General features: G+C 41.3%; 1 protein-coding gene across 1 annotated transcript in view; it reads right to left on the bottom strand.

The window, feature by feature from the left end:
* The window catches only part of LOC126198978 (ras association domain-containing protein 10-like), a 1181222-nt gene that overhangs the window by 578741 nt on the left and 580692 nt on the right, over nucleotides 1-21789 (bottom strand). Inside the window, exon 3 of the mRNA XM_049935642.1 lies at nucleotides 7235-7281. The gene's annotated coding sequence lies outside the window, so the exon portion shown is untranslated. The remainder of the gene's footprint in view (nucleotides 1-7234; nucleotides 7282-21789) is intronic.

Raw genomic sequence — 21789 nt, 5'->3', positions numbered from 1 at the left:
TGTTTTTGCGTGTAAATAAGCATTGTTCTTTTTAATGTGTATGTTTAAGGAAAGTCTCCATATTCATTATATGACAAGACATATGCGGCGAGCGTCAAGAAGAGGACGAAATAGAACAATGTGGTAGTGGTGTAAACACTTTGTTGAAGTAGCATTGAAGTGGCTTGTGGGATTAATTAGTAGTGGATAGAAGTAGAATTTTGAGTAATGCATGTTTATGGGTAGTTAGTTTGTAGAATAGACAACAGGTGTGCATGTGTGTGTGTAAATAACATGTGAACCCCATGCTCTCCTAACCTATACTTGCGCAAGGCATAACCCTATTCATTTTAGTGAATTAATAAGTGGCATTTGATTTATTAAAACACAAGTGAACCACATTAGTGATGTGGATTTAAATATGATATTGTCAGTTCATTTAATTTTAATTTTTTTACATTGTCAAGTCATTTCACTTTTATCTTTTTTATATTGTCAAGTCATTTAACTTTTAATTTTATATTGTCGATTCATATAACTTTGTTCTTAAAAATTGTGAAAGACAATACTAAGTGATATTATGTACGACATTGTGTAATCACATAAGGATGATGAAAAATTTCTGTGAATGCAGATGAGAACGTGAAAGCGAACCGGCAAAACTCTTAAGAGACAGCGGGAGCAGCCAGCTAGTTGTAAACTGGCGGGTTTCCCAGCGGGACACGCTGTCAGCCAGGCCACTTCGGGAGCGCAGCCGACAACAAAAGGACGCGGGAAACACTTTCCCTTGCACCTGTAGCTAATGGGCGGCCGCCCCGCGCGACCCTAGCTGAAGGGAATGACCTGAGATGGGCGAGCGGTCCACCGCGCGGAAATCCATCTCCTGGCCACGCACGCGACCGTGACGAGACGGCCGCGGTGAAACAAAACAAGGGGCGTGGAGCCTTTTGACAGGTACTGTCCAAAGAAACTTGCAGACGTCAACGACGCCTATCGACATTTCCTGACGGATGCCTACTGTCAAGCGACAGTAATTCATGGTTCGATGTTCTCTGGTCGCTAAGGGTGACACAAAAGAAGAGCCATTGAAGTGTCATCCTTGCCCAAGAATATCAACCTGGCATGTCAATAGAGGATACCACACGAATTTGACAATACAAACATGGAACAAAATCGAGATGTACGTGACACAAGAGAAACTTCATGAGAGGGCAGAGACGGCGGGATCGCACGCAACAGATGGACAAAAATCCCTACTGACAGCTGCGGCGACCAACCCCCTCCCCCACCCCTTATATTGTGCCACGGAACAGTGGAACTAGTGAGTGTATAAGTGAACAGTGATTATACGGTTCTTAGTTCAATGCATATACGTGTGTTTCTGTCACAGAAACTTTGACTCGTGTGTTTTGCAGGGACTCGATTTATTGGTGTTTATTAAACTCTGACTCTTGTATTTTGCAGGTGTTCTATATTTTTTTAAACTTTGACTATTGTATTTTGCAGGTGTTTTATTTATTGGTGTTTTGTTTTAGATGTTGACTATTGTACTGTTTTATTGATCAATGTTTGTTCTTGTGTTAGGTATTAGATTTGTGATATTTTGTTTCATAAATTCATTACTGTGGCACTGCTTCCTTTATCAGTCAGATTGCTATTCATTCTCATTGGGCTGTGATCGATTAGCCTTTGCATGGGGCATATTTATTGTGAGGAACCCCTTAAGGATAACAATCACACAATTATTGTACTTTCAGTATAATGACACAGTGCTCATTGTTTGCTAACTAACTAAAATATTGTAGAGTGATTAAATTAGTGCCACATAGTTAGGTTAATCCTACAGATTATTAGTTTTATAAGATATAGAATTTTTTTGCGATAACCACTTAGTAAAACATGTTTTTTTTGTCGATTTTTTGCTTTTGCGAATTGTGCATTGTAATGTTCTACTTTATGATACTGATGTTATTTGATGTTCTTTTTTTAATTGCTGTGGCACCTTTGCTATTTTCATAAATTTTGCCTGTTAATAAACAGTCATAAATTTGCCTGTGATCAGTTGGCTCTTGCAATGAGCAAATACTGGTGAACTCCATAAGGGTAACAACCAGAAATTGTTTTCATATTAATGACACAGGAACCATTGTTTTTACTTGCTGACCGATTTAGGTCTACACGATCTTTTAAATAGGTGTCACAGATTGTGTGTTTTTTTTTCTCTCTTTGAAATTGGTAGATTGTAAAGATGTTTGAAATTATTGTGTTTTAGCAAGTAGCTGGTGACCTTTTGCCTTTTCTTTGCACTTTTAGTTTAAGTAGGGTGTGAGAAGCCTGCTTGGGAATGTCCTAGCATGGCCAGAAAATTCCCTGCACAGTCTTTTCCCGGAGCGTTGGGGTTATGAAAGGTCTCTGTTGGATTCCTTTCATGTTTAATTTCTCAAATTTGTTGTCTTTTAAGGAATAAATTCCTCTTCTAAATTTACTGTGGCGTTTCTGACTATCTGGGAGGAGACTGAGTAGTGGAACGTGTTACTTTTACACGTAAACAAGAACGATCTCTCACACTACTACACTTTAAAGCACAGTTTATATGTAATTCTTATATGTAATTCATGTCACACAGTCTCATACGGAACCTACATCCGCTTTCTTTTATATACTGTGTATGATAAGATACTGTCATCCCCCTTCCCTTCTGTGTGGGAGGATGAATGATCAAATGTGTTTGTAGCTGCATGCTTGAGGGTAGCAGACAAGGCTGTCTGCTAGAGAACAGTAGGACCAACGTTGAAACAGGTAGCTACGGTTCCTAAAAGCAGAGAGGTTTCCATTCTTAGTATGGTCCGGTCCGTCCCCTGTCATGTTGGTATAGGAAGCTGCCCCTCTGGCGCCTTCCGTTGGTCTTTGTGAGCGACTCTCGGGAGCACGCTGGGTAGTTCAGTGGTAGTCGGCAGTTGGAGTCCAGTGGTAGCGCAGGGCAGTCCAGCAGTAGCAGTCTGGCGGTAGCGAGCGTCTGAAGTGGTAAGATCTCCAGCCAAGCGCGTGTCTGTTAAGTCCATAGGACAATGGATTTGTTAAGTTCAGGTTAACTGAGAATTTAATCATTTTATTTCGGGTTAGCTTTAAAATAGCTAAGGTTATCTTTAATTGCAGCGGAGTGTAATTCTCGTGTCCAGTTCAGATTAATTTGCGGTAGTTGCTTTGTTACTACTTTGTGAGTAAAGTGGAACCACGTGTTGGTCAGTAACTCTAAGTAAGATCAATCTTAAATGCAAATGCTTGTGTGATTATAACGTATCGTCTTGAAAAGATTTTGAATATACCAACTTTTCTTTATGTTCAACCCACGTGGCGTGTACTTTGTGAGACCAGTACCACGTGCTTATATAACTGTTTGACCCATCAGGTTAATAGAAAGACGTTAGTAACCAGTTCGAGGTTTTTCTTTTGTAATTTGCTTTTCGATCGAATGTATTTTTATTATCTGAATTATTGTGGAGTTATACGCTTTCTGTAAACCAAGTTGACCACGTGGAGCATGTGGTGTAATCACCAAAGTAGCCATCAGCTATTCTTCTTGGGAAGATTTCACAAAGATTTAATGTGAATTTAGTATACCAGTGGGTGGTAATTACATGACGGACAGGATTGTGCTTCGAACGGAAATTCTTTGGGTAAAAATTTGAATCTGTTTGTAGTGATTAACTTTCTCTTGCATGCGTTTCAATGTTCTTTGTGTGTTGTTTTATGAATGCAGTGTTGTATCCAGTCTCCCAATCTTGACTCCATATTTTATGTGTTCCGTAATATTCCAATCTCACAGTCTCACAATCGTAAATAAGGCACCAGCTCAGTTATAACTCACGTATAATATGCTGAAATTTCAATGAACAATCTTTAAAATAAATTTGCAAATATAAACTGATTTCTTTCTTTTTATTTAAATTCTCCTTTTATATAGATATATTACCGGTTGTTGTATGAGTGTAAAAGATTATAATCAATGTTAGTCTGATTGGTAAGGTGGTAAACCTAGACTAGTTACCTGCTGAAACAGTGGCTCAGTAAACGCAAGATTAAAATCCCCAGACAGCTTACAGCTTGTAACCCGGTTTTATTCTACTATTAGCAACCGATCTCAGCATACCAAAATTCTTATTAAAACGTTTCAAACTGCAATAATTTGTCCCATACACAAGAAAGGAAACAGAATGGAATGTGGAAATTACAGAGGAATCAGTTTGCTGAACATAACATACAAAATCCTGTCGATGACCGTTCCGGAAAAACTTAAACCTTATACGGAAAACATTATTCAAGATTACTAGGCTAGATTTCGAAAAAATCGCTCCACAACTGATAATTTGTTTACTATACGACAGATCTTTGAGAAATACTGGGAATTTAACAAAAACATCCTCTGTCTCTTTATTGACTTCCAGCGAGCCTACGACAGCATCCACAGAAGTAGCCTCTACAATACCATACGAGAATTTAGCATGCCCAGTAAAATCATTAAGATGATACAACTGTGCATGGATGGCTCCCAGGCAGCAGTGAAGTTCAGAGGATCCACATCCCCCACCTTTCCAATTAAAACAGGCTTACGACAGGGAGACGCTCTTTCATGTGTCCTCTTCAACCTTGCATTAGAGAAAGTGGTTCGGGAGAGTAATTTACATCTATACAATGGTCTCAGATTCGAACACAGTGAAGTGAAACTCCTGGCTTATGCAGATGATATAGTGTTGCTGAGTGAAACTGAAGAAGAACTGAAAGACATGTACAGATCTCTCAGGCACAGTGCCAGCAAAATCGGGCTTTTGATTAACCAAGAGAAAACCGAATATATGGAAATAGGTCGAGTCATAAACCCAAATCCTTACTTTGAAATTGACCAACATTCTAAATTCAGAAAAGTTCTCCAGTTTAAATACCTTGGATCCCGTTTTAACAGTAAAAATATCATAACAATGGATATAAATGAAAGAATAGCCTCAGGGTCAAGATGTCTGTACTCACTAATCAACCCACTCAAAAGTAAAGCTTTGTCAATCACCACAAATATGAAGATATACAACACTATTATCTGCTCCATAGTACAGTACGGTTCAGAAAGCTGGACGCTTACAAAGAATGAAAGAGAAAAACTGAATGTTTTTGAAAGAAAAGTAATGAGAAAAATCTGGGGACCTGTGTTGGAGAATGGCGTACGGAGAAGTCGAAAGAACAATGAAATTTATCAGTTAATGAAGCAACCCACTATCATCCAGAAATTAAAAAGTAGGAGACTGCAATGGGCTGGACATGTGACCAGAATGGAAAACAACAGAATCACCAAGAAAGCATTTGAAGGAACTCTCCAGGCAACAAGAGCACTGACATAGAGAAGGACATCGCAGCATTAGGAATTTCTGCAGGGTGGAGAGAGGCTGCGAGAGATAGAAGGCGGTGGAAGCAGATCATTGATGCACCGCGTGGTCTGCAGGGCCTGTGATCGCTGAGAAGAGAATGAGAGAGAAATTACATAATTCTTACATATGTGATCATAATCCACATATACGTTTTCTTGCCTAACAGTCCGGTTTCTTAATAGCGTTGTTTCCATTCTTAGAGCCGTTGGATACTGTGCAAAGATCGCCCAGAAAGGAAGACCCTACATTTTTTCTTCAAAAGTGATTTATTGCGCACAATGAAAATTACACACATGAAAGAATGATGTTTCAGCTTCACACCCAAGTTTTCCATGTAAACTCCGACCACTTTTGTGAGATTCCTCCAGCGAAACACAAGGTGCCTCTATGCCCTGTCGATGCAATACTTTGTTCTGGTCACGAAGCCGTTTCTTTAGTGTTCGAATCACCTCCTTGTTTTCCTCAATATATCTTCCATGAATGCCGTCCTCTATTGACCCAAGAAAGCGGAATTCAAACTTCCAACTCAGAACAAATGCTTTTTTTTTTTCTGTGAGATTTGTGTTCCACCGGAAGACAGTGCGGAATCCATCGTGCAGGCTCTGTTGAGTCTCCAGTAGGGCGGATAATACAGGGCGTTATTTTCTGGACGACCCTCGAATATAGTCGCTACTGAGTTACGAGTACCACACGAGATTCGAAGTACCGTTTCGTTACAGCCTGAATTGTTTCGTTACTCGCATGTTTTCTTCCCCGCACGCAATTCGAGCCGACTGGGGAAGAATCAGTAGTTTTGCTATTCCTCCAATTGTTCCCATCGGGATAAGTCAGTGGTGACACAGAATGGTAAATCGTCACTCGCAAAGATATCTTTCCAGCAGGCAGTTCGTGTAGAGATCAGGTGAAGTCGGTAGTTTTTGTGAGCCACAAGGTTCGTTAGTCTTGTGAATGTAAAACGCCGTGCACGAACAATAGATAGCATAGTGACTTGTACAAGAACTGTATGTCTACATTTTCTCACTGTATAGTATAATAAAAAAGAAGCTTTTTTCGGAGAACAGCCAGGAAACACACAAAAGTGTGATTTGTTTCAATAATCATAGTCAGAGGACAGTCCACAATGAATTTAAAAAAAGACATACGTAATGACATTTAATGATACCAGTTGCAGTAAAGGATGTAACGTGTAACGAATACACCGTAACAGATATGTGTCTCAACAACAGCGAATACGTAGGTACAAAAGCGAGTCGTTACTTTTGCAGCCCTATCTATTTTCAATCTAGCTGTACTGGACTGATGTTGTTTGAAATTCTCAGTACCGAATAGTTTCTTCATCCTTTGATAAAATACAGGAGCACTTTAATTGAGATGCTGATCTTATCAGCACAGGTGCTATCTTGAAATTCTGTGTAGCGTGAAGAACTGATTGTTTCAAACGTTTACTCGACAACGAAAAACAAAGCTGTCTGAGAGATGTGACTCTTTTTGTCCTCGATACTTTGGAAGGCATTACGCAGAGGCCACAAAATTAAGAAACTTCGAGTCCTAGAAAACACCAAACGAATTTCACAGACGGCATGCTTTCTGCCTGATTTGCGGTCTGCTACATTGCGAATGGAAGGAGATTGGTTCAAGGAGTAATAGCTAAGCGCCTTTGAACCAATTGCGCGTAGTCGAAAGATTACTTCGGGGCTTGCAGATATCTTGTTGCGAAGCTAGAATTGAAATCCATTACTACACAATTGTGTCCATACTATTTCATAACGAACAAAATCTCTACGAATAGCTGTAAGCCTCGTACTGCAAGAACGGTTGAGGAGGAGGTGCAAACTTACTTTGTTGTGATCCAGGTGGATTTATCAGTCGGTCTGTTGGAAGGCCCCTGAAACAGAAAGAGAGAGATTTAAATAACTAAAAAAAATGGTTCAGATGGCTCTGAGCACTATTAGGCTTAACATCTAAGGTCATCAGTCCCTTAGAACTTGGAACTACTTAAACCTAACTAACCTAAGGACATCACACACATCCATGCCCGAGGCAGGATTCGAACCTGCGACCGTAGCCGTCGCGCGGCACCAGACTGAAGCGCCTGGAACCGCTCGGCCACCACGGCCGGCTTTAAATAACTAAACCGCATGCATGAAAAAGACTTTTAACTCCTTTTAATAACAAGGTTTTCGTTTTCTGTTCAGCAAGAGATATTGCGCTGGTTCAGAGATAATGCAAGGCTAAAAGATTTAAGAACGGATCGATATCATCAGCGACGCAGTAACAATGCAGATATCAGCCATCCCGTGTTTAAGCAAGTAATATGAGAAAGTATTTTATGCATCTTCTATTTTAAAAAAGTCGTAGACTGCACAAAGTTCTTGATTAACTCAACAGTTGATAAAGAACTTTGTGCAACCACTGACTGCTTTTTAAATAGTAGCAATAATAAACAAGTGGACAGATTTCAACCGAAATTGGTGCACATATTCCTTACTGTCAGGCACCAATATCTGTGGGAAGAATAGCCCTCTATCTATCACTTTGATAGGGGTGAAAAAGTAGCTTAGCCCGCGATGCCTGAATTCCCAGACTTTATTCACCCAGTATTTGTGAATGAGCGCACTTTGCAACTGGAAACAGACTTTACACATAATTTCAAACCTTAACGAAATTTTTTCTCGTAGAAAATCCCGAGAACATGCTGAAAAAAAAAATCGCTTACTACTTTTCCGCTCTTCATGCATGACGTTATAATCTATTACTTCTTTACTACTAACTGTATTCGCGACGCTTTTTGCAGACAGTATGCACATACAGCACTGAATGTGACTGCAACATGACACCATTGTATGACACATAGTTCAGGAAATATAGCGACATAAACAGTGAGATGAATGAAAAGCTGTCGCATCGCTCATGACGTTTGAATTTATTACTTCTTTGCTACTGCCTCCATTCGCAACACATTTTGCAGGCAGTATCCACATTTGCCGCTGAATGTACCTACAAAATTGTATCGTTGTGCGACACATAATTCAGGAGAGATGACGTCATAAACATTAAGCACAAGACCAGACGCTGCGTGGTACAGCGTCGACGCACAGCTAAAAATAAATGCCTCGGCAACGACGGGTCTCTCTGCTAGTTACGAATAAATCAAGAATTCTGGCTGACCAATCCTCATTTCGTTGTTTCCCGATGATATTTAAACTGTCGAGGACCAATATTTGACAGTCTTCTTGGTACGGATTAAGCTTTCTATGATTCGATATGCATAGTAGAAAGCAACAACGTAATTTTTTTTACCTCCAATAAAATATTTTTCTTGGCGTATCTTAATTAAACTACGGGGAAATACGTAAGCAGTAAACGAAATGGGATGTGTGTTAACGACATTGTCGTCGAAAGCGTCCACAGTTTAAAGTCAAATTTCGCTATCCTGATTTAAGTTTCCTAAATCAGTTACCTCGTGAGACAGAACTTCATAAAAGAAGTTTATTTTGTCATGTTGCGCAACAAGGACAGGTGCATTGTCCGACACGTGGTTCGCAGGTAAAACCTCACTTTCAGTTATTGCACTCTTGTTTATACTGACGCGACTGCTGAAGTTTTTCACCTTATTTCAGACGATTGGCATCTACATTAATAATCTATCTAGTCATTCGCACTTGAACAATAAGAAACTGACATTTTCTTCCACTAACGAAACAAAATATATACTGGAGAACATGTCCCGCTACTTTAAATATAATTTTCTATAGTATAATTTTAACTGCAAAAGATATAAAATCGTAAAAATGAAGAACTATTTTCATTAAAACCTAGTTGCTTGTACAGTAGATTTCTCAATCGTCACAAAAGATAAATAATATTGCAATGACTCCGTTGCTTAACTGATTTCACTGATTTCTTTGATTTATTTCCGTGTGTATTATAGCGATTTACCTGTAAGAAGACGGGTGCGTGACGCATTCCATACCGAGGAAGACAGAAAATACTTTGCAGCGTCGCCAATGTAGTCTTTATCTCAGTCCCACACCACACTCTCCACTGTTGTCTACCCTGGTGCCCAATGCTGGTGTAAGTGCCACATTGGACCACTGTTTCTGCTTCCAGCTCTCAGTAGATATAATATGTCCCGAGAACTACCTCTGTTGCTCGGTAAAGTGATAACTGACACGGTTGCTTTATGACAGTGGCTAAGTACCGTCGACCGAGGGAGGTAGCGTAACCATTAGCACACTGGACACGCATTTGGGAGGACGACGGTTCAAACCCGCGTCCGGCATTCCTGATTAAGGTTATCCGTGATTTCCCTAAAACCACTTCAGGCAAATGCCGGGATGGTTCCTCTGAAAGAGCACGGCCGACTTCCTTCCCCACCCTTCCCTAAACCGACGGTACCAATGACCTCGCTGTTTGGTCCCCTCCCCCGAATCAACCAGCCAACCAGTCAACCTACCAACAATCAACCGACAGTTGCAACAGCTAAATATGCAAACAAAAGGTAAATATTCAACGCGCTCCCCGTAGCGCACACAACAGGCAGACGAGGCAAACTGCTGTCATATGGTACACCGTCCCTTGCTACTGCGTATCCACACGGCCCCCCCTCTCCCCCCTACACCCCTTCCTCACGCCTTCTTACGCACCCAAAAAACATTCCTCGGCCGGTGGTACAGCCAGACCTCAACCACAAATCCACTCCGTTTCTCCAGTGATGTAATTCGCACATACGCGTTAGGGGAGGTATGGCTACAGTGTTCGTAAATAACACGCGGGAACAGAAGTTGGAGACGTGATTGCGTGCCCTATTGGCTTAAGGTGATACGCAGGACTCCCGTGTTAGAACCAGAATCTTGCCCACACAAGAATAATGACGACTGCTAACAAGTAAACTGGACAACATTCTACGTTACAAAGAAAACTTGAGAATAATTATTTAAATGAACACAAGTTTTAAATATACCACGTCCCTAAATCGGACAAAAAAGCATAACATAATTTCTCCTGGCCCAATACAAATTCCTAACCCTACACAAACAGTTCTAAAAATTTGTGATTGCTTGTTTTAATAGCTATGAAAACACTTCTAAGATTTAAAAGGAAAAATTTGAGGCGCATCCCATCAGTAATAGTATGGAGATGAAGAATTCATTCATCAGTTATGTACTGCACGACTCTCAGATTTTTAGTTTTAAAATCTTGCAACTAACTTCATAGCCATTAAAAATTTGCAGTTACAGATTTTCAGGTCTATCTGTCTATACAGTAAGGAAGTTGTTTGTTGCTAGCAGAAATTATTAAATACTCTTCAGTCCAATTTAAAAACGCGTTATATTAAAAATTTATTTTATTTCAATATTTTTTTATGTTTTTTAGTCTCATGTGCATGAAAATTTTCAGTTGATTTTAAACATATTGATGAGATTATAAGAGAGACGTCTGTTAAATTTCATATTTATTGCAGTGCATTTTCACCTGATAATATCTGAAATAGAAAAGTACTACACACACCTACTAATAATATATCAATCTGTGTAATTGCCATTTTCCTAAAAAAAAAAAAATACAATGAAGTAAACAAAAATTGATTTTACATGATTTTTATAAGATTTTTATTTCAGTAATATATATATACCACAGCTTCGCCCTTGTTCGCAAATGTCACGTATATTTCACTCATCTCTTCCTCCCCCCCTCTACCTGTAACCCCCCCCCCAGAATATGTTCTTCCCCCTCTCCCTGTCCATCTGTCCAACCCATCCCCTTCCCCCTCTCACTGAATACCCATGTTCATTTGTACAAACACCTCATGAAATACATTCCAGTAGTATATACAAAAACACTCCAGTTGTGCAAAGCAGCCTAGATGTTTGGCGTTGCCAAATTTTCCATTCCCAATACCACACATAGCGAATAGACTCACGAAAGAGCAGAGTATTACTGCTTTGTCACATAGTTCTGAGCTATGTTTAAAATTTTCAGTCTCTAACTCGTCGGAAAGTTAGTTTAAAATCAATGCACAATTTTCTCTCAGCAGACAGAAAGACAAGAAAGTGAATTAATAGAAACGTGGTGAAATTGAGCTACACTGACGAAACGTGGTGAAATTGAGCTACGCTGACAGAGAGTAGTATTACTGAGGACAAATGCAGCAACTAGAAGTCATCCTGAAGAGGACCGCTGCAAAGATGGTAGGAACTTCGATTTTGGTCGTTTGGTTCATATGGTGGGAGCGGGCCAAATAGCGAGGTCATCGGTCCCATCGGATTAGGGAAGGATGGGTAAGGAAGTCGGCTGTGCCCTTTCAAAGGAACCATCCTGGAATTTGACTCAAGCGATTTCGGGAAATCACGGAAAACCTAAATCAGAATGGCCGAAAGGGGGTTTGAACCGTCGTCTTCCCGAATGCGAGCCCAGTGTGCTAACCACTGCGCCATAACATTTTATTTTCAAAATAATGTGGCCTAATGGCCAAAATGATTTTATTCAAACATTTCCTCCGTTTACCTCAAGAGTTGTTTAAAGGCCAGCAAGAGTATTTTATTTTGCTTTAGGGCAACTATGACAAATGTTTGAAGGAAATCTTTTAAGACCAGCAAGAGTATTTTATTTTGCTGTAGGGCAACTGTGACAAATTTTTAAAGGAATTATTAGTTCACAGTCTTGACTGGGATTCGTAAAGAGAATAGATGTTTTATCCAGTACAGCCATGGGAACCTCTTTCATCCATAATTGTATAACTAAGTAATTATTCTGTCTCTGATGACCTAGATAACGACAGGTCGTTAGACAGTAAACGTAGTATTGCTACTCCTCTTAATCCAACCTTCTCCGCAGCTTGTTTTCGCTCCCGCCGTCTTCGTCGTCGTCATCTGTACTGCAATATTACCGTCACAAGACGTAGCGTATTAAGCTGCTGTACATGTCACAACAGTAATATATTATGTAATTACATCGATTAATAATGTCGATAACTCGACTGGCAAAGAGTAATCCGTCGATCGTATTCCTCGCTGGTGGTCTCCATTATTTGCGACTATTTCGCACGTAGAGCTGAAAAAACAGCCATTACGGATGACTACTACGGGGTTGATTTATGAACTTAGTCAGCAGCGTCTTCCACTGAAGCGCGAGCTCGTTTCGAGCTTTTAAATCTCCCGCAAACGGCCTCCACGAACACAAATTGTTTCTATTTACATCTCGCGTGCAATAACTGCCGAGAGAGAAACTGCAGCTACGTTCTGCAAAACAACCCGCACATTAGTTCACGGGTGCCGGAAGTCTCAACGAGAGCACGCAGAACAATATTCTTCTGCTAAATTGTAGTTCATCTTCCACTATTCGTCACGCGTGTAAATACGAAAGCACAAAATGCAAATCTCGTTTGCGCTTGTCGACTTTTTTTTCAGAAAGTTCCTAATTAATTTCGCGTAATGTTCTAACACACGGAGTCGTCCTCTCGTACGTTCAAAGATCCTGTGCAAATTCCTGTTCCGACGCGCTGGCAGTGATCCGTTTCGAGAATTTATTTGCCCATTAAAGCTGACAGGGGCAACATTCCGAGCTGCTTAGAGTCAACTGCTTACAAACGTTATTTTGCAGCTTATACGCGAGTGCCGTTCATCTGCGAGAAGTTATATCTGTGCCGCAAACTAATCATGTCCTTCCCGTCAAATGCAACACTTCCTGCAGGTCATCAAGAAGGGAAGAGAAGATGTCCTGATAGTTAAATGTGGAGTATAACTACTATTGGTCAAGGGTAAAAGTGTAAATCGCTCATCATACGGAACGTTTATTTTGGATACCACAGTTCTTTACAGCTCATGTTTCTGTTGGATGTGGTATGTCCTTGCTGTCCTCTGATCTTTGAACTGACTTGCCCAACTATTAATAGAGACACCCACAACTTAACATTTACTCCTAACAATGGCGGTAATCAGCATTTTTCACTTGAACAAGGATTGCCAGATGGGGAAGACATGTTAAGTGGCAGGCAAAAACCAGTACGCACCTCCCCTCCCCCCCCCCCCCCTAAGAATCAAACTCCCATGTATAAAACAGCTTAAGATGTCTTATTACCTTAGAAATATTTGATATTAATCATATAAGCGAGATAAAGCTTAGAAAAAATTTGACTTATCTTTAAAGCTTGTTCGCACTATTTCTTTATTTTGAAATTATTTCCAATCAAATGTATTTGATGACGTTCATTTATTGCAACCAACTTTCTAAGCCCTGATTCCTTCATCATCAGATACGCGCCGTGACAATCAAAACTGTTGCTCACCCACGAAGTACAATGCCGGAAAGAAATTAGTACACCATTCACAGGTTTCCAGTTCACTCAAGATTTATTGTTGTAACAGTGCATATGGAGAACATGAAACGATTACACTTACAGATCAATAGCTTGAGCGGTTCTGAAGTACGAGGTACCACCCACTGGTAAAACACCCATATTTATTATATGTGGGGTAGCCTCCACGAGTAGTAATGCAGGCGCTGACACTGGCATCCAGTCCATCGTACAGATGGGGAATTCTGTCCTGGGATACAGTATGCGACTCCTCCTCGACCTGTTCGTGTAGTTCTGTAAGAATTGTTCGTTGAAGAGTCACATGAATCACTTGTGTTCGATTGGAGACAAGTCCAGGGATCGTACTAGCACGTCTTGCAGAGGACGCTGAGTTTCATGGGGCGTGTGTGGGTGTAGGAATAACACATCATCTTCCTGTTGCAAGAATGGCAAAAGAGTGGGTCAAACAACATTCGGCATTTACTGAGCCCTGGTATATTCCTCCCCTCCCCCCTCCCCCCGGAAACATCAAAGATGAACGAGAGTTGTAGCTTATCGCACCCGAGAACCTAAGGCCTGGGGTTGGTCCAGTATGTCTTGGACGACTGCACTTTTTGAGGCAGCGCTCACCAGGCCTTCGTGATACGCGCAAACAGCTATCACTTGCGTGTAGGCACAATGTGTTTCCATCGCTGAAGACTTCGGCGCGCCATTCCTCCTTCGAAGCGATCCTCTCGTGGCACCAGACGACCCGTGCACGTCAATGATGTGTCTTGACTGGAAGACATGCTAGAGGTGTGCCTGCCACAGTCCCACTGCTAATAACCGGTGCGCAACGATTAGTGCTGACAAATATGGGCTTACAACACCTTCATCCGTGCTGTGGCAGCTCTACAATCAGCCACTGTTGCCCTTACAATACGACGTTCCTGGTGGGCGTCTGTGATGACTGGACGTTCAGAATCTCGTCTACAGTTGCGAGAACGTTCACCTGACCACTGATAGGAGCACTCTGTTATAAAACTTGTGCAGTACGTCCAATTTGTGTGGCAGTTCTGCGAAAGGACCATCCCGCCACGCGCAAAGCCACAATTTGGCCCCTTTGGGTTGGTTGGGTTGTTTGGGGTGAGGATACCAGACAGCGAGGTCATCGGTCTCATCGGATTAGGGAAGGATGCGGAAGGAAGTCTGCCGTGAACTTTCGAAGGAACCATCCCGGCATTTGCCTGGAGCGATTTAGGGAAATCGTGGAAAACCTAAATCAGGATGGCCGGATGCAAGACTGAACCGTCGTCCTCCCGAATGCGAGTCCAGTGTGCTAGCCACTGCGCCACCTCGCTCCATTGGCCCCTTTCAAACGCACTCACTTGACTGTAGAAAGCTCGAGTGCGTCTCCATGGCATAGCTGCCTGCTTGCTTCACACGACTGCACTACTCTGGGCCTTTTAGCTGTGAGCATTCCATATTAAAGGGTAGCCATGCCACTAAGATATCTGTTGGCGGATGACGTTCAAACTATTATCAGTACATCTGCCATCACCCAGGTGGCCTGTTTCATGCCCTCGTAGATGGAGCCGGCATCTGGCCTAGCTGAGGGCAGGGGACACCGTGCCGCCACTGGCATCCTGGGAGAATAACTGAGTATGACATTTACATCTCTTCTGTATGAACGTCGAAGTTAGAGACCCCTCGGAGCCACCTGGTCAACCTGAGATACGTGGCCACTTTTGTTCCAAAATTTTAGTCATTGAGTCACCCCGCCACTCTGCGAGGCATGGAGTGGCCGAACAATGGAGCAGACATTGCACTAGGCCTGTGCCAATTTCATGTTTGTTAATGTACATTTGGCACACCAAGAGTGGGAAGTTTCTGCTGCGTTCTCTTGTTTTTCAATTAAGTAAATATACCTTCGTCCAGCACACTGACAACAGCACTAAGTTGTCCCCTTCATGTAGAGTTTTCTGAAAGTAGAGAGTTGAGGAAGAAGAAATGTAAGTTTCGTGAGATTTACATTGTGGACGCCGTACGATTGGTCTCCCAACCGCGTTCTGTAACTGACGGGTACATGCTTGGTCGATTTTGGGAACTGTAACTTTCGAAGTCTGCTGTAGCGCAATCCATACCCTGTGCAACTCACTAGTTCTCCTGGCACGCAACTTCAGTTCCCATTTGATTATAATTTGAGATTTTATCTCATTAACGTAGGGTGCACACACTGCCCGGATGAGGATAACTTGTTCCATAAAATTTGTTGCCTCTCCACAGTCTTACCGTCAGTACGTGTGATTTCAGCCCAGAATTTTAGAAAATTTTGCTCTCTGTTAACTACTTATGTGTTGTGTCCAAAGGACAGCATATAGGTCTTTTACATTTAGGTGGTTTCAGTTACTAGACCATTTAAACTGCCCTACATTTTTTCCTTGGTTAAGCGAATAATTGATGATAAATATAACTGTTGCACACCTAAACTTGTTGTTAGCACTGGGCCGGTGTTATCGTTACTTACACTGGCCAAAGTCAAGATCATTTTCTTTTATTCATTGGAGGTAACGAGCACTGCAGTCGCTCGCCTTGTGTGATTGAAAGTCTTTCTATTGACTAGGGAAAGCTGGGTCGGTTTTGCCTAGGACTGTAACTTTACAGTGTGTTGTGGCTAACGACCTTGCATTATTCAGATGTAATAAGCAACAACATTTTCTAGCAACGTCATACCATAAGGCAGGTCTAAAGTTGGCTGGCCACACAAACAGTTTAAACTTTAATGGTATTCCCGTTACGATGGAATGAACCATATTACAACATGGAACTATGCTTACGACAAACTAAACCACCCATAACAAAGTGAGAATAAATATTTTATGGCAGTCTCGTACGATACCTATCGGTATACAGGGTGGTTCATTGATCGTTACCGCCCGCATCTCGTGGTCGTGCGGTAGCGTTCTCGCTTCCCACGCCCGGGTTCCCGGGTTCGATTCCCGGCGGGGTCAGGGATTTTCTCTGCCTCGTGATGGCTGGGTGTTCTGTGCTGTCCTTAGGTTAGTTAGGTTTAAGTAGTTCTAAGTTCTATGGGACTGATGACCATAGATGTTAAGTCCCATAGTGCTCAGAGCCATTTGAACCATTTGATCGTTACCGGACCAAATATCTCCCGAAATAAGCGTCAAACGAAAAAACTACAAAGTACGAAACTTGTCTAGCTTTAAGGGGGAAACCAGATGGCGCTATGGTTTGCCCGCTAGATGGCGCTGCCATAGGTCAAACGGATATCAACTGACTTATTTTAAATAGAAACCCCCATTTTTATTACATATTCGTGTAGTACGTAAAGAAATATGAATGTTTTAGTTGGACCACTTTTTTTCGCTTTGTGATAGATAGCAGCTGTAATAGTCACGAACAAATGGCTCACAATTTTAGACGAACAGTTGGTAACACGTAGGTTTTTTCAATTAAAATACAGAACGTAGGTACGTTTGAACATTTTATTTCGGTTGTTCAAAATGGCTCTGAGCACTATGGGACTTAACATCTATGGTCATCCGTCCCCTAGAACTTAGAACTACTTAAACCTAACTAACCTAAGGACATCACACACAACACCCAGCCATCACGAGGCAGAGAAAATCCCTGACCCCGCCGGGAATCGAACCCGGGAACCCGGGCGTGGGAAGTGAGAACGCTACCGCACGACCACGAGATGCGGGCAATTTTCGGTTGTTCCAATGTGATACATGTACCTTCTGAGAACGCATGCTGTTACAGCGTGATTCCTTGTAAATACCACATTAGTGCAATAAATGCTCAAAATGATGTCCGTCAACCTTAATGCATTTGGCAACACGTGTAACGACATTTCTCTCAACAGCGACCAGTTCGCCTTCCGTAGTGTTCGCACATGCATTGACAATGTGCTGACGCATGTTGTCAGGCGTTGTCGGTGGATTACGATAGCAAATATCCTTCAACTGTCCCCACAGAAAGAAATACGGGAACGTCAGATCAAGTGAACGTGCGGGCCATCGTATGGTGCTTTGACGACCAATCCACCTGTCATTAAATATGCTATTCAATACCGCTTCAACCGCACGCGAGCTATGTGCCGGACATCCATCACGTTGGAAGTATACCGCCATTCTTTCATGCAGTGAAACATCTTATAGTAACATCGGAAGAACATTACGTAGGAAATCAGCATACATTGCACTATTTAGACTGCCATCGATAAAATGGGGGCCAATTATCCTTCCTCCCACAAAAATACATTAACCCGCCAAGATGGCTGATGCTCCACTTGTCGCAGCCATCGCGGATTTTCCGTTGCTCAATAGAGCATATTATGCCGGTTTACGTTACCGCTGTTGGTGAATGACGCTTCGTCGCTAAATTGAAAGCGTGCAGAAAACATGTTATCGTCCCGTAATTTCTCTTGTGCCCAGTGGCAGAACTGTACACAACGTTCAAAGTCGTCGCTATGCAATTCCTGGTGCATAGGAATATGATACGGGTGCAGTCGATGTTGATGTAGCATTCTCAACAACGACGTTTTTGAGATTCCCGATTCTCGCACAATTTGTCTCTACTGATGTGCGGATTAGCAGCGACAGCAGCTAAAACACCTACTTGGGCATCATCAATTGTTGCAGGTCGTGGTTGACGTTTCACATGTGGCTGAATACTTGCCGTTTCCTTAAATAACGTAACTATCCGGCGAACGGTCCGGATACCGAGCAGCATATATAGCACACGCCCGTTGGGCATTTTTATCACAATAGCCATACATCAACACGATATCGACCTTTTCGGCAATTGATAAACGGTCCATTTTAACACGGGAAATGTATCACGAAGCAAATACCGTTTGCACTGGCGGAATGTTACGTGATACCACCTACTAATACATTTATGACTATTATAGCGCCATCTATCACAATAAGAAAAAAGTGGTCCAACTAAAACATTAATATTTCTTTACGTACTACACGAATATGTTATAAAAAATGGAGGTTCCTATTTTAAAAAAAAAAAACGCAGTTGACATCTGTTTGACCTATGGCAGCGCCATCTAGCGGGCCAACCATACCGCCATCTGGTTTCCCCTTCAAGCTAGACGAGTTTCGTTCTTTGTAGTTTTTTTCGTTTGACGCATATTTCGTGAGATATTTGGGCCGGTCACTATCAATGGACCACCCTGTATATTTTAGAAACGTTAGCATGGGGCCTATCGGAAATAAAGTGCTTATTTGTCCGTATAGATTGTAGTTTAACGGTTCTACATGAATGGTTACAGCTATGGATAGACATCTTCAGTTACTAATCACTTTTATTACACAAGTAACGGGTTGATTTCGGTATTTCATATGTTGTACTAACACATACTTGTCGACCGTAAGACATTTTCGACATAGATGGCTGTTGCTTAACTGTAAAACGATCCGTTGCTGCTTGGTCTCGCCTAAGTTATCTCGTGGTATGAGAAGTCGACGCACTCTGCCTAATCTGACTGGCTTAGTTTATTACGAACTGGTCCAACGGGTTGGAGACTCTGCGACTACCTCCGGTAATAAACATGGCCATTTCGCCAGAAGTCCGAAATACTTGTCGCAGTTAAACTGTAGGTAAGTGACATGTCCTTAATCCAGCCTCATCTGATTATTTAACCTCCTTCCTCAGAATCCTCACCTGATTAACACACCTCTCGAAAACCAACAATAAATCGCTGCTGTCGTTATTCTACTAGTCATCAGACTCGACCCAGAAGTCAACATCCGATAATCTCCAATCGGCATAGCAGATTGTATTCGTCTTTTTTTGGTAGCGGAGAAAGTTAACTGTGATTCAATACCGTTAGTCTGCAGTACACCATAAAGTTTTTTAAATAAAATAAAAAAATAAAAAACAGCCCAAGTCCTTCTGACATTGCTTGTAAAAAGTAGATATTTTTAATAATTTTCCTGAGAAATGTGTATGATCGTCGTAGTTTAGGAGAGAGAGACAGAGGGAGCAGTCTAAAAATATTGGCATACTATTAACGGCGATATATGAACATGGAAAGAAAGTGCGCTTATTCTATTTCGTATTTAGTTTTTTTAATTGATCACGTTTCACATTCCTATTTATTTTTGAATCATAGTCTACGTTCCTAATACACCGTTTAATCACTATCTGTGTTCATAGTTGCCTATCACATTAACTAATACACTCTCCCATACTTACTAAGTGCATTTTGAAGGTTTTATGTATGATAATAATGTACCTGCAATTAGCACTATTAGTAAGCACGGTCCTAAACTTTCCCACCTGGTTTATATGTGCAGCTCTAGCTACTTTTTCAGTTGAATCATTTGTCTCTTCCGAGATTTAGGATGGACATGCCTCTGGGATTCTTGAGCTATCAGCATTATTAGTACTATAGATTTTAGTAAAATAGTACCAAATATCGTAAGCTGTCTTCTTTTCTGTTTACTAGCAGATTTTATTTGTAAACAGTTCCAGGTGTTGGTGAATCTTCCCGGTTCTACAGTCGTCGTTCATGAAACATCTTCGTTCTTTACTTTTGTACAGATCTGCGCTGGATATTATCAAAGGTGCTTCCTATATCGCTGGACGAAAGGCCAGGAACTAAGAAGTTTCATACACTACGATCGTACGAGCATAAAGGTTCACCATCCGACATCCTATCTCAAAAGTCTTCATTGGATGATCAGTCTGAAGTGCCTCTCACGGTAAAATCAGCAAAGACCGTATACTTTCGCTCTCTCTCAAGCTTTGAAATTAACGGTTAGCTGACGATTCACCAATAGGATGTTTGTAATTTTGTATATTTACGGCACGAGAAGTTCAGAGCTCAAACGTCAGTCACCCGAAGCTGTTCGATGCAACTTTCAAAAATTCTAGAAAAAGTCGACTTTCAAGTTTTCTGAGAATGTTTAATTCACTGAAATTCCAACCATTTTTTAAAAGGGTGGTTTAGTAGCTGTGTGGTAAAACGTCAGCGTGCCATGCAAATAGTCTTGGTTTGTTTTAAGACATTCGCAACTTTTTAATCGAAGGTGCATGTTCTACGAGAGAAGTGTAAAATACATCAGCAAGAAAAAATTGGTAGTATTTGAGACTGGTAAGCGTTGCTCCGGGTTTCATTTCGGCCATTACTTTGTAGAAGGTAGGAGACGAGGTACTGGCGGAATTACAGCTGTGAGGACGGGTCTAAGTCGTGCTCGGATAGCTCAGTTGGTAGAGCACTTACCCAAGAAAGGCAAAGGTCCCGGGTTCGAGTCTCGGTGCGGCACACAGTTTTCATCTACCAAGAAGTTTAATCACTTTTCAGTTTTTTCTTCGTTCATTTAGAGTACCTATACCATTTACGCAAGAAATTCATCAAATACGCGTAAATTAGCACATATGAAATTACTATTGTTATGTAACTTGTGGAGAGGCGCAATAAAAATGTAGCATTTGCACGCTGTGCTTAATGCCGTGAAAATTATTGTTTCCCATGTTTTTACAACGTTTATCATTCTGGCTTGTTTGAGACCACATCTGTGGCATAAAACAATGGGCATAGTCCAACTAGAGAGAATTTAATTTTACGTTTTCATCCCCAAAATTTAATTAGTATTTTTTAAAACCTGAAACAGTTGTAATTAACAATCTTTTATAAAAATCGGTAATTAAGATTTTATATTTCCAGTGAAAATTCGAATTTTAAGTACGATATGTATTTAGAAATAAGAGGATATACATTTATCATAATAAATGATAATGACATATGTATTAATTATATTTGGTACATTCTACATTTAAATAACGTAGGTATTCAAACTGAACAAGAAAAACGAAAAAATAATAACGCCAGGTGTGTCACGTGTGACAGCCGTGGATGGTCTCCCCGACCGCTGCAAATCGTGGATCTCCGCCGAGCCGCCTTCTGATGACCTCACCCTCCATGCTTAGCAACTAACTGTGCTTCTGTCGACAGCATGTGCTCCATAGACTTTGCACAAGTGTTTGTGAAAATTGCGCACAGTTTCTTTCTCTGCACTGAGAAATTCAATGACGGCACATTGTTTGTAGCCTACAGACACCGTTTTGAAACTG

The sequence above is a fragment of the Schistocerca nitens genome, chromosome 8 (assembly GCF_023898315.1).
Source record: "Schistocerca nitens isolate TAMUIC-IGC-003100 chromosome 8, iqSchNite1.1, whole genome shotgun sequence".
Taxonomy (NCBI): Eukaryota; Metazoa; Arthropoda; class Insecta; order Orthoptera; family Acrididae; genus Schistocerca; species Schistocerca nitens.
Note: the sequence above shows the minus strand (reverse complement) of the source record. Positions and strands in the feature narration are given on the sequence as shown.